The 13,913-nt window shown below is 47.7% G+C and overlaps 1 non-coding gene across 1 annotated transcript; it reads left to right on the forward strand.

Moving 5' to 3' along the window:
* The first annotated feature begins 5,489 nt into the window (after positions 1 to 5,489).
* TRNAW-CCA (transfer RNA tryptophan (anticodon CCA)) lies at positions 5,490 to 5,561 on the forward strand. Its single transcript has one exon. It is a non-coding gene; the product is annotated as a tRNA-Trp (tRNA).
* The last annotated feature ends 8,352 nt before the right edge of the window (positions 5,562 to 13,913 follow it).

The raw sequence follows: 13,913 nt of genomic DNA on the forward strand, positions 1-13,913 counted from the left end.
CTGAGACCACATACCCTAGAGCCTGTACTCCATGACAAGAGAAACCCCCACAATGAGAAGCCCATGCACCACAACTAGAGAGCAGCCCCCACTTGCTTCAACTAGAGAAAAGTCCAGGCATCAATGAAGACCCAGCACAGACAAAAATAAATAATTAATTAAAAAAATTTTTTTAGTAGTAGAAGATTGACGATCCCAAGTGCCACAACTAAGACCAAATAAATTAAAAAAAAAAAAAAAAAAAATCTCCAGGCTGAAGAACATCTCCAGAAACAAGTATAGTCAACACTGTCACATGGGGCAAAGTTGAGAAAGTCACATTTATTGTCACATGGAATAACTGGACAGGACCCTCGTCCTCGCTAGCTGCACCCACAGCTGATGACCCATAGACAGAACTTTCTGCTTTCAGCTCTCCATCTCCAAGGTAAAGGACAACCACACTGCCCCAGTCTCCCCTGACCACAAACAAGCATGGCAACCTTCTCATTAGATCAGTGAAGACATTTGAGCCCTGACAGACCAGCCAGACTTACTTGGGTTTATACCGAACCACGTCCTCAGCAAAACCAAAACCTAAGAGGGTCACAGAAGCTTTAAAAGGGAAGGACAGGGAGGGAGGTACAGACTGGTTTCAACTGTAATCCTCTTAAATTTTCCTGTTTTGAGGGAGGGCTTTTTTTCCTAGTCAAGGTTTTCAAGGCACAGAGCAACGAAGGAAAACCTGGCATAATACAAAGTCATCATGAAAATAGAAATGCCTGAAATTCAAGACTCCCTGTCAACACAAATAATAACCAGAGTATAACAGGAATGACAAGAGTTTTATTTGAGTCAAACAGAACTGTAGCCTGGGAGACAGCCTTGGAGGAGCTGCTTCAGAGAAGCATGGTTTTCAGCGCAGTTTTATATCTTGTCAGAACAAAGGACATCAAACAAGTCCAAGGTACATTCCTTCAAGGTTTCAAAAAACAGATGAGCAAATACACAGCGAATAGAATGGCCTTGGTGCCTGGGAAGGGAGTCTTACCATGGAAGGAGAAACCAACACTGGCGTCCCAGGAGGGGAGTCTTTTTATATATATATATATATTTTTAACATGGACATTCTTTGCTTCTGGTCTGTGAACCCGTTAATGATCAAAGCAGATGTACAATGTATATTTGATAGGCCATGAACAGGCTGTTCTGGTTAGCATCAAATTCAAGTCAACTCCTGTATAAACCTGAATGACTTTCCCATACCTCAGTATGTGAAAACTTCTTCCATTATCCCCAAATCTGCATTTTTAAAACTTTCATTTTTTTTTTTTTACCTCTGTGCCATGGCCAGAGACATCCTTCTCCCATCATGGGATGTAGTGGCTTTTCTTCTCAATTAATCAGGAGGCCACAGCTTGGAGGAGTCCTGTCCTTGGCCTGGGGCTCCAGATTACCCAACATCGGTTTCTAATATTTCTAATGAAAACAATTTTTAAGTTTTGGTTTTTTTTTGGACCATTGTAAAAGCCTTTATTGAATTTGTTACAACATTGCTTCTGTTGTTTTATGTTTTGGTTTTTCTGGCTACAAGGCATGTGGGATCAGGAATTGAACCTGCACCACTGTTAGGAGAATTAAGATTGAAGTCTTGTTCAGGCTTCAGAGACAAAGAAAGCAGAGCAGGCCTCTGAATTATCCCTAATCTGCTTGGATGCCACCCTGGCTACGTGCATGCCTGCACTTGCACCGACTTTTACCAGTCAGCTGGGCGGCATCATAGATAAGATAGGGAGTGAGTCTTGGAATTCTCCTGAGCCACGGAGATCCAACCAGTCTCCCGGGACTGGAGAATATCAGTGCTCACAAGATAAAACAGACAGCATTAACATGAAACCAGAGCTGAAGTTTGCTCACAGATTGATGGCTATATCAGTTTGTGGCCTGGAATTTTAAGCAGGAACCTCAGAACTGAAATTTTGAAGTCTCACCCACGAAGCGGGCTCACTGCCTGGGACCTTTTCCCAGTTCAGACTCCGAACTTGCTGTGACACGGAATTTCCCAATGCTGTTTAAGTCTGGATGTTGGTGAAAACCCAGTCTGATGATGTATCCTCTGCTGTTTCTATTTCTCTTTTAATGTTAATATATTGAAAGTAAGGTAGATAATTCTCTAATAAATATTGACATTGTTCATTTGTTTGCAACAAGTGATTACTTTTGTTAACAAATCCTTTGAACCTGAGATGAAAGTTAAAACTTTGGCAGAACAACATGCTGCATTAGAAGCAAAGTTTAACCACTGGGTTGCCAGGGAAGTCGTTGCAGTGAACAATTAAATGTCCCATCACTGCATTCTTCCTCCATAACAGTTACCCCTGGAGTCTCAATACGTCTCTTTATTCATGGAGCTCATAAACATAAGCACTTGCCAAGTCCAGCCCCTGTGCTCACTCCCTTGGAAATTAGACTGAGCTGTGGATCTTGGGTTTCACTGTCACCAACACAGCTCTGATGAGAATGATCTGCAAGTACATCTTCCCATCCATCCTTAACTGGTTCTTTAGTACCTGTTCTCTAGAAGGGCAGATGTTTGGACAGAAGCATTTTTAAAACATGTGCCACGTTACAATCCAAAGAGCTAGTTCCAGTTTATGTTCTTTTCCAGTCCTTAGTGAGAATATATATTTCCACATACACCTTTGTCACTGATGGCAGTTATCCCTTTTTTGTATTTAATTGGACATTGACTGTTTTGTCATTTTGAACATTTCTATATTTTGCAGGGACTAAGCCTCCCGGCCTCCATGACATGGGCTGCGAGTTCAATCCCTAGTGGGGGAATTATGATCCCATGCCTCAGGTGTGGTCAAAAAATACAAATAGATGCAAAAATCCATGATGAACAAACAAGCCAAGTTTTAAGAGGAGTTGACCCTGGAGGATTTCCCTAGCTGGTCAGTGGTTAAGACTCCGTGCTCCCTTTGCAGCGGGCATGGGTCTGATAAACCCGAGGCAGGACCAAGGGAAAAAAGAGGACCTGACTGATGCTGCACAACTGCATGCCTGCCTCACTCCTTCACTCCGGTCTGTCCTGGCGGGGACGGCACTCACTTTTAAAAGGGCCCCCGGATGCCACCCGTACAAACCTCTGCCTTCCCTCCATCCGAGTGCATCACCATCACCGAACTGGCCTGTAAGGGGCGCATGCACAGCGCAATCACACTTCAGGTTTGTGTCCACATTCCAGGAGGAGGGGCCCAGGCCTGAGTATCCAGAACTCTGAGTCAGGTTTCAAGGGTGTCTCTGACCTTTCCTTGGGTTGAGGCATTCTTTCCAGGAGATTCTGAGCCCATCCGACATCCGAGGGAAAGGCACTGGCTCCTCCTCACAGTGACCTTGCTGTGTGGCCGAGGCTGGAGGCTTGCGGGGAGGAGGGACGCGAGAGAGTGACCAGCCCGAAGGTGCATCCAGAGCTCCTTCACTCCCTCTCCTCTCGGTCCCCCATTCCTCCTCCACCCCCAGCAGAGTACACTTCACCCCTGGGCCATCAAAAGCGATAAGGAGGTGACTCGGGGCTCTGGTTACCTGGCATCTGGACACGGAACCAGCAATGGTGCTGTGGGCTGGCAGGCCCTTTTCCTGGAAGATTAGGGATGGAGCCTCCAGTCTCTGATGCCCTGATAACCTTGGGTCCACTCCAAATGCTTCCAATGTCATACGCGGCCACAAACACAGAGACTGCCGCAATCCCTTTCCATTGACAAGTAGAAGCTCTGGTGGTCTCAGCTGCTCCCTCCAACCCACACTGCCCACCCCATCCCCCGACCCCGAGCACCAGACAATTTTCCTTCCTCCCATAAAGGCTTCCCTCTCTCCTTCTCTAAAGAACGCCAGGACCTTCAGATGTCCTGGCAGTTATTTAACTGATGCCTCTTGTTCTTAATCAGGCCAGGAGAGCGCTCTTTCTTACTTCTACCTTTTTAACTTAGGAGCATATTTACTCACTTATTAAATAGTTTTGCCTTTCTTATCCAATAAAAAGGAAAAGTACTGTTCAAAAGCAGGGACTCAGGATTCCCATGAAGTGATCAATGAGCCCTTTAAAATTACGATACATCGTGTGCTAAGATGCTTCAGTCATGTTCTACTTTGTGCAACCCTATGGACTGTAGCCTGCCAGGCTCCTCTGTCGATCGGATTCTCCAGGCAAGAATACTGGAGTGGGTAGCCATTTCCTCCTGCAGCGGATATTCCTGACCAAGGGATTGAGCCCCCATTTCTGGCATTGCCTGCATTGGCAGAGGATTCTTTACCACTAGTGCCACCTGGGAAGCCCTGCCCTAAAATTATGCTAGGAAATGTATTAACTAACATATGGGGACATATAGTGACAAGTGAGAATATTTTTTAAAAAAAGTTATGTACAGTATAATCTCATCTCAAAAATGCACTGGAAGAGGGATGCTAACGTCTTTCTCGGTCTGGGAGCCAGATACACGAGTATTATCACTTTGTGAAAATTCACACTTGATTTCCCGGGTGTGTGTTAGTTGCTCAGTCCTGTCAAACTCTTCGATCCTTTGGACTGTAGCCTATCAGGCTCCTCTGTCCAGGGGATTTTTCAGGCGAGAATACTGGAGTGGGTTGCCATTTCCTTCTCCAGGGGATCTTCCCTGACCCAGGGATTGAACCTGTGTCCCTTGTATTGCAGGCGGATTCTTTACCCACTCAGCCAGCAGGGAAGCCCTTTTGGGTGTATACTAACCATTACTTGAAAGTTCAATAACCGATTTGGGAAGTAGAGGTAGCTGATAAAATCTGCAAAAAAGAAAAAAAAAAAATCAATACCTCTGGGTGCTGGATGGTCAGAGATTCCAATTTTCTTCCAGGCACTGTTCTGATTTTCTTCAAAGAAATGTTTAATTCTGTGGTTCAGAAACAATAATTATAAATCAACTATGTTGTTGTTTAACTGTTAAGTCGTGTCCAACTCTTTTGTGACCCCGTGGACTTGTATCCCGCCAGGCTCCTCTGGCCATGAGATTTCCCAGGCAAGAACACTGGAGCAGGTTGCCCGGTCCTCCTCCAGGGGATTTTCCCCACCCAGGGATCGAACCTCGGTCTCCTGCATTTAGAAGCCGGTTCTTTACCGCTAAGCCACCAGGAAAACTCTAAAACCAGTTGTACTTCAAATAAAAACAAAAATTGACAAATGCAATGAACTAATTTGCAAAGTAAAAAAAATAATAAAGTTGTTGCCTTTTTCAATCTCGTTTATCAAGTTCTGACCCCCGTCTTGCGAGGTTCTCTGAAAGGAGCCCCACCCTCCAGAAAACCGCTCCGCCCCGCAGTCGCTCGCGGCACGCCTCCCCAGGCTGCGCATGCGCATGGGCACGGCTCCGCCCCCCGAGTAGGTGGGGGCGGGGTGAAGGAAACGCCAGCGGTCTGCCGCGCGGTGGCGCAGCCTCAGCAAAGCCTTTAGCTCCCGGGTAGGTTGAGTTCTCCGTGACCTCGTGGCGCAATGGTAGCGCGTCTGACTCCAGATCAGAAGGTTGCGTGTTCAAGTCACGTCGGGGTCATGGTGACTTTTTTTTCCCTCACAAAGTACAGAGGCAGTAGGAGTGGAGTCCAGTCCCATCGCAAGAGATTTCACCTCGCGCTGGTGTATTATCTTGCCGGCCTGACGGCTCGTCGGCTCTTTTTCCTCCCGTCGCGAAGACAGAGCTGATGCTCACGGTCCTTCCTGGGACCCGCAGGGAGCTGCTCGCCGGGCCTCTGAGCCACTCCTTCCCGAAGTCAGCCCCTCCCGCCCGGCTCACGTCTCCCCTCCGCAGCCTCGCTACCCGGAGGGGCTCCCGGCGGGAGGTGTCCCCGCGGACTCCGCAGATGGCCCTCCTCTGACCTCTCGGCGGGCTCGGCTGGAAGGTCCAGTCCGCAGGTCTGGTGGCCTTGGAATCTCCACCCGGGGCTGAACAGCGGCGGGGGCTGCTCGTGCTCCCCCCAACACCCCCCCCCCCCAATCTCCCCGCCCCGGACCTGGGGACGGACCGCCGAGCTCTGCGCTGCTCCGATGCCCGGAGATGCCCGGGCAGGTGGAGCCCGGCTTCCATGCAGGTGCTGGGACCCGCTAGCGGGTGGCGAGCGCGATCCTGAGGGAGACCAGGACTGGCCCTGCCCCGGAGTGGGCGGAAGAGCCAGCCATAAAGAGCCAGCGTTTCAAATCTCAAATGACGAAAAAATCCCCAGGATTAGATCTGCCTGCAGACGGGTGCAGAGCTGCAGAGCCTGAGGAGCTGCAGGCTCAGGCAGCTCAGGGTGGCTGTTCTCTTGCTCTCTGTCCATCCTCTGCTGGACCAGGGCCCGCTTCCCCTACACCATGCTCTCAGGACTGACCTGCCTGCCTAGTGGCCCCAGGACCCAGCTTATCACAGGGGCAGTGAGGGACTGCCCTCTGCTGGTGTCCCTGGTAACTAATGAGCCCACCTGAGGTAGTTTCCCGTATAACCGCAGTCTCCCCTTCCCAGGGAGAAGGCAGCCGTCCTGTCCACCTCTCCGTCCACTGCACACGGTGGGCTGTAGCTCCAGGACTTTCTTCAGAGGCGTTAAGTTCTTCCATATTCAATCATCCATGTCTCTGTTGCTGACTCTGGCTCTCTCTTCCACCTTGAAACTGGGCAAGCACAAGGCTGGTAGTCTCGCAGGCCACCAGGAGCACATCTGTACAAGCCCAGACCTCACACGTGGAAAGGAAAAACATGTCAAGGGGTTCTTCGAAGGAGAGGATGAGGAGCCAAGGGGGTACTGGGGAGATTTCCCTGTGCCTTTGGGTTCAGGGCAGCTTGTGAACCTGGTTGGAAGAATTGGGAGATTAGATCCAAAGGGAGTAGCCCTTAGTTTCATGAATAACAATGTAAAAAGACTTCTCTGGGTTCTTGGGAAAAAAAAAAAACCCCACAGGATCCACCCTTCACCTACAGCTGTTTAGTTTCCCTTACCCTCGTGACCAGAAGAGAAAGGAACGTGGAAAGGCAGACACAGAATGACCTGGTCACAGGAGCTAATAATCTATGGACATTACCAGAAAACATGGTGAAGGTGATTCTCAAAAATGGCTTTTCATACCACTTTGAATAACTCTTCTTGCATATTGTCAGTGAAATTTATGTATGTTTTTACTGTATAGGTTGAGTAACGGAGATGTACATGAAACAAAAAGAATTAATAGATTTTAATTAATTTTAATAGAATTAACATGACCTAAATTTTAATAGAATATCAAATGTATGCAGCAATATTGTGTTTATTTTGTTTAAAATTTTTCATAAATGAAAAACAACATCAGAAAATGAATTACTAAGTAAAATAAAAATTTTTTCTCTCTGGAAAAATAAAACAAATTGCGCAAAAACTTTAAACACAAAACATGTAAACACTACTCAGCATTTTAATGTGTAGGACTGTGGTTGGGAGACACACCAGCTCTGGGAGAGCGGTAAACACTGACTTGTCCTGAGTTGGCAATAGGGACGAAAGTTGGAAAAGCTGCCAGTTACTGATCAAAGGTGGGGTGTTTGAGACCCGCTGTTACAGGGGTTGTTGTTTAGCTTCCAGGTTTTTATAGGAGATGACAGGCTGCCTTCCTGGGCTGGTCACCGTCGATAAGGGGTTGGTTTCCTGGGCGTGCTGCTGCCCACTGTGAGATGGGCTCTATTTTTATACTGGTTTGGCTATCATCCATGTATATATTCAGTCTCCCAGAGGGTGTTTATTCCCCAGCTGTCTCCCTGCAAGGTTGCTGGAAACCTCGGCCTGGACAAACGTCCATGGTTCCTGTGGAGTGACCCTGCCACGGGCCCTCTCTGTCCCCAAGTGCTGGGACCCACGCCTCCCCTCAGGTCTGCAGGCCCAGGACTGACAAGGCACCCCACCCCTCCCAGCCTCAGGCCACTGTGCTGTCCAGGATTCCGGGGCTGGGGCTCCCGGGGAAGATGAGTCTCTGGAGACCGCTGCTGCTGGACTCAGGAGACTGGCACTCTCCGGAGGACTCTGGATGCGTCCTGGCATCCCTGGCTGCAGGAGATGCATGGTTTGGGGCATCAGAACCTACCCCCCAGTAAGTAGGCTGAGCATAAGTTGTGTGAGTCTGTGTGCCTGGGGCCAAACAAACTAAAATGTAGGCATTTGGAGCACAGAAAGGTTTATTGCAGGATTGAGCAAGGGGAATGGGTGGCTTGTGTCGTCTTCAAATGCCGAACTCCCTGAAGGATTTCATCAAACATCTTAAAAAAAATTCATTTATTTGGCGATACCATATCTTAGTGGCGGCACGCAGGACCTGCAGAATCTTCACTGCAGGATGCATGATCTTCAGTTGCAGTTGCAGCATGAAGGATCTAGTTCCCTGACCAGGAGACAAACCAAGGCCCCCTGCATTGGGAGCATGGAGTCTTAGCCACTGGACCACCAGGGAAGTCCCAGCAAAGCATTTTGAAGGGCCAGGGGAGAGAGGGTGTCCCCAGGGTCTGTGGTCAGCTCGTTTGCAATTCTCTGATTGGCTGATGGTGAGGTCACAAGGTGGGGTCACAGGGGTTCACAGTATCAGTCCTTAGGCCCCTAGGTCTGGGGCTCTTAATCAAGTGTGAGTTTCTCCCATTTGGTGGTGGTTTTTAACATATACTTAACATATTTTAACATAATACTTTTTAACATAATACTTCCTGCAAACCCAGGAAGTATTCCTGAGATGCTGTGATCTGGGAACTTCACAGAGGAGCTACAGCAGGGGGGTGGGGGGGAGGCGGTCTGTCCCGGGAAGGCCCCGCAAGGTCTCAGCAGCACAAACCAAGGTCTTCGACCTGCTTCCTCTTTCCCCCCCATGCCCACTTGAATTTGAAACTCATTACCCCAATCTTCAGGTGTCAGTGCCACTCCCCACCTTGTGGGGGGCAGCCTGGCTCGAGGGGTGACCTCAGCCTTGAGGGACATGACCAGGGCAGAGGGGTCCCTGCGACCCGTCTCACTAGAGCTGCCCTTTGTGGAGACGATGCTAGAAAGCTGAAAGAAAGAGCTTGAGGTCTGCCGACTTCGTGCTCCAGTGAACACACATTCTCCAGGGGACACACTGAACTGACAGTGGCGGAGAAGGGAGGTGAAAGCGGCCGAGGGAAACCTGGACGTACCTCCAAATGTCCTGAGCAGACGGCAGAAGGCGATCTCATTTGCACAAAACACACCCTGCTCCACAGGCTGGAGAACACACCAGATCATCAGCACTGCTTCTCTGGGGTGGTGAGATATTTGCTTGTGTTTTCTCACTTTTCATCAACAGTAGAGAATCTGGAATCCAGTATGCCCATCTGGAGCCCAGCTCTACCTCTGTATGACCTGGACAATTACTGTCACCTCTGTGTCTGGTTCAGGCAGTAATGAATCTGCCTGCAATGCAGAAGACCTGAGACTCGGGTTCAGTCCCTGAGTTGGGAAGATCCCTTGGAGGAGGAAATGGCTACCCACTCCAGTTTTCTTGCCTGGAGAATTCCATGGACAGAGGAGCCTGGCAGGCCACAGGCCATGGGGTCACAAAGAGTCGGACACGACTAAGCGACTAACACACACATTCAGTGCCTGATGTCCTTGTCTGTAAAGTGGGAGCCACCAGGGTTCCTGGCTCGGAGGACAAATGAGAGAACTGAGGGGGTGGATTTACACAGGGGGCTTCAGACACTACAGACCCTCCTGCTGTGCTCAGAATTTTTCTAAGGTTATTACTGTTTCCAAGGCCAAACCCCCTTCTCAGTAAAAGAGGATTGCATCAGCGGAACCACAGCGTGTCCTGCCTCCCCTCTAACCCAGACACTCTGTGCGCTGTGTGCTGTGACAGGGCCCTGCAAAACCCTGCTAAGGTCCCCCACCTGGGCCTCCAAACTGGCCCCAGGTGGGGATTCCAACCACAGGTGGGAACCCAGCAAGGAAGAAGCAGGACTGCAGCGGCCAGCAGAGGGCGCCAGAGGCGAACCCAGCCGAAGCGGGCCGTTAACCGCGAGTATCTTTTTCCCTCCAGCGAAGCGAACGCCGAGCCTTCCTGTTTGAGCGCCTGTGGGAGAATTTCTGGAAAGCGATGTGACCCTCACCTGTTTTCAAGTGGTCATCTAACACTTTCACCGTTATGTAATCGTTGCAGGGGTTGGCATATTGTAAATAGTAACGTGTTAAAAGGGCTACATCATTAGTTTAACTATAACCTAGGAAATATTAATACCGCCAGGAATTGATACTAGGATGAATTTAAAAATATAAGAACAAGCTCTTTATTAGACAGTCTGCATATTTTCTCTTTTTCTGTGTATTTTCAGTCCCATCCTGCCATAAATGTATAATAACATGATATGCTTTTCAAAGTATATTTCTCTCTACAAAGATGCAAATGTAAATTATAAAACATAATTTCATAAAATTAAAATGTGTTGGACTTCCCTGGTGGTCCATTGGTTAAGATCCGCACTTCCAATTCAGGGACTGTGGGTTCAATCCGTGGTTAGAGAATTAAGATCCCGTGGGCCACACAGCAAGGCTGCAAAACTTAAAAAAATATCTTATTTCTTGAGACCCTAGAGATCTAAAGTGTTCATTTTTCTTTGGAATTGAATTAACACTATAATAATGTTAACATAGTACTGATACAAACTGTACAAGTATGAGTTTTGATAGTAAAATTTGGAATGATCAAATTGCCTCTTTAAACAAATCTTAAATTTTATACCAGAATATAGCTGATTAGCAAAGTTGTGTTAATGAATAGTCTCTTTGTTTGGCACTTCAGAAGTAAACACATGCTGGGATGGCACTTCTAGGGAGGAGCTGGCTGGGTGAGAAGTGGCTTTTTCTTGACAAAAGACTGTCAGGGAGAAAAATGTTTTCCTCTGTCCTTCTAGGTTCTTCTGGCTGGTCTAAGAGAGACAGAGTAACAGGAGAAGATAAGTACAGTTTAATGTTGAAACCATTTACTTGAACTCGGCCAAAACCCACGGTCTTCCAACTAAAATCACAGACCTGGTTTCAGTACCTAATGGAACTCAGGTTCTTAATGTCTCATCGCAGAAAGCGTTCAGTGAGAGACAAAATGATAGATAAGAAGTGGATTTATTCAGAGAGAAACACATTCCACAGACAGAGTGTGGGCTGTGTCAGAGGGTGAGTATGGCCTTGAGATGCCGTGTGGTGAGTTTTCAAGGGCTGGGTGGTTTCACAGGCTAAACCACAGGCTAATGAGAGGAAGATTATTCCAATAGTTCTGGGGAAGGGGCAGAGATTTCCAGGGATTGGGCTACCGCTCACTTTTTTTTTCCCCCCAAGTTCTTCACTATTCTGTTTTTTTAAATATATATATATATATATATATATAATTAAATTTATTTATTTATTTTAATTGGAGGATACTTGGCAATATTGTGATTGTTTTTGCCATGCATCAACATGAACCGGCCATGGGTATACATGTGCCCCCCCCAATCCTGAACCCCCTCCCACTTTCCTTTCTACTCTGTCCCTCTAGGCTGTCCCGGAGCACTGGCTCTGGGTCCCCTGCTTCGTACATAGACGATCTTTGATGGTTGACTTTAGAACTCTCATGGTGCCTCTGGGTGTGTCACTTAGCTTGTTGATGTGTTACAGTGGTGTGTTACTGAGGATCAAGGTCTAGGCCTCTGAGTCATCTAGGCTGTGCCCTGCTCCTTCCCTCCTGTTTCAATATCAGAGACGTCCTGGGGGTCCAGTAGCTAGCACTTTGGGTTCCCAATGCAGGGAGCCTGGGTTCCATTCCTTGTCAGGAAACTAGATCCCACATGCCACGACTAAGACCTGGGACAACCAAATAAATAAATAGGACACAATGGATACTCTTTAAGGCCCATCCAGCACTAATACTCTAGTCTTCTCTTCAGCCTTTTTACTCTGAGTGTGGTCCTCAAACCTGCAGCAGAGACCGCCTGGGAGGAGAAATGCAGACCCAGACCCCACCCCACCGCCACTGACCCCTTGTTCATCATTCAGTTTTGTTTGACTCTCTGTGACCCCAGGGACTGCAACACGTCAGGCTTCCCTGTCCTCCACTATCTCTTGGAGTCTGTTGCTCAGACTCATGTCCATTGATTTGATGATGCCATCCAATCATCTCATTCTGTCACCCGCTTCTCCTCCTGCCCTCAATCTTCCCAGCATCAGGGTCTTTTCCAACGCGTCAGCTCTTCGCATCAGGTGGCCAGAGTAGTAGAGCTTCAGCTTCGGCATCAGTCCTTCCAATGAATATTCAGGACTGATTTCCTTTAGGATGGACTAGTTTGATCTCCTTGCTGTCCAAGGGACTCTCAGGAGCCTTCTTCAGCAGCACAGTTCGAAAACATTGATTCTTCGGCGCTCAGCCTTCTTTATGGTCCAACTCTCACATCTGTACACATGAGATGCTTTTTAAAAACATCTTCGGACGGAATTTAGATAGATGGTGGCGATAACCCTATATGCAAAACAGAAAAAGAGACACAGAAATACAGAACAGACTTTTGAACTCTGGGGGAGAACGTGAGGGTAGGATGTTTTGAAAGAACAGCATGTATATTATCTATGGTGAAACGGACCACCAGCCCAGGTGGGATACATGAGTCAGGTGCTCGGGCCTGGTGCACTGGGAGGACCCTGAGGAGTCGGGTGGGGAGGGAGGTGGGAGGGGGGATCGGGATGGGGAATACATGTAACTATATGGCTGATTCATGTCAATGTATGACAAAACCCACTGAAATGTTGTAAAGTGATTGGCCTCCAACTAATAAAATAATATTTAAAAAAAAAAAAAAAAAAAAAAAAACATCTTCGGGTAATCTGCAGATGCTCTCCTACATAAATTTGAGGCTCCTCAGAGGGAAGAATGAAACAACCCACATGAATATAAATACATACGTTTTATAGACTCTAGGGGCTAGGATGCCCCCTGGCAGTGGAGAAACGATGTCTTCATTTCTGAGCCATTTCTTACATCTGACTCCATGGAATTTCTGCAAGTTCAGTGTTTCGTTCCTAGAAACAACAGATACTCACAACCCATTTTCTGATTGACAGGTGAGCAGATGAGCAGAGTTGGATAGTCCTATGTCCTCATCACCTGATGAAAAATTATGAGCTTTTATTCCACCTTCTGTGGAATCAGGCAGAAGTAATTTGCAGACTCCTCTCTGCCACTCATTAGCCACTTAGCCCTGGGCAATTTACTCAGCCAACAGACTCAGTAAACTACATAAAAGAAACAGATAAGGAATCCGTCCAGGGTTGTTCCAAGGATTATGAACTCCCAGAGGAAAGCCCTTGGTAGAGTCCTGGAATAAGGTGGAGGTTGGTGATATAATGGAAAGAGAATATTGTAACATTAAATCAAAGGCAGTGATGTGACATTTTTATGGCTGTTGTATTAGTCAGCTTGGGCTGCCATTACAAAATACATCAAAGATGGAGTGTCTTAAACAACAGAAATTAACTTTGTCACGGTTCTGGAGGCTGGAATTCTCAGGGAAGGTGCCAGCTGACCCAGTTCCCGGCGAGGACTCTCTTTCTGGTGTGTGGATAGCCGTCATTTTGCTGTGTGCTTGCAGGGCCTTTCTCAGTCACGCGTGGGCCTGGAGATCTCTCTTCCCCTGTTAGAGCCATCACTCTCGTCAGGTTCCACGCTCGTGACCTCATGATACATTGCTGCTGCTGCTGCTGCTAAGTCACTTCAGTCATGTTTGACTCTGTGTGACCCCATAGACAGCAGCCCACCAGGCTCCCCTGTCCCTGGGATTCTCCAGGCAAGAATACTGGAGTGGGTTGCCATTTCCTTCTCCAATGCATGAAAGTGAAAAGTGAAAGTGAAGTCACTCAGTTGTGTCTGACTCTTAGCGACCCCATGG

Source organism: Muntiacus reevesi, chromosome 18 (assembly GCF_963930625.1).
Source record: "Muntiacus reevesi chromosome 18, mMunRee1.1, whole genome shotgun sequence".
Lineage (NCBI taxonomy): Eukaryota > Metazoa > Chordata > Mammalia > Artiodactyla > Cervidae > Muntiacus > Muntiacus reevesi.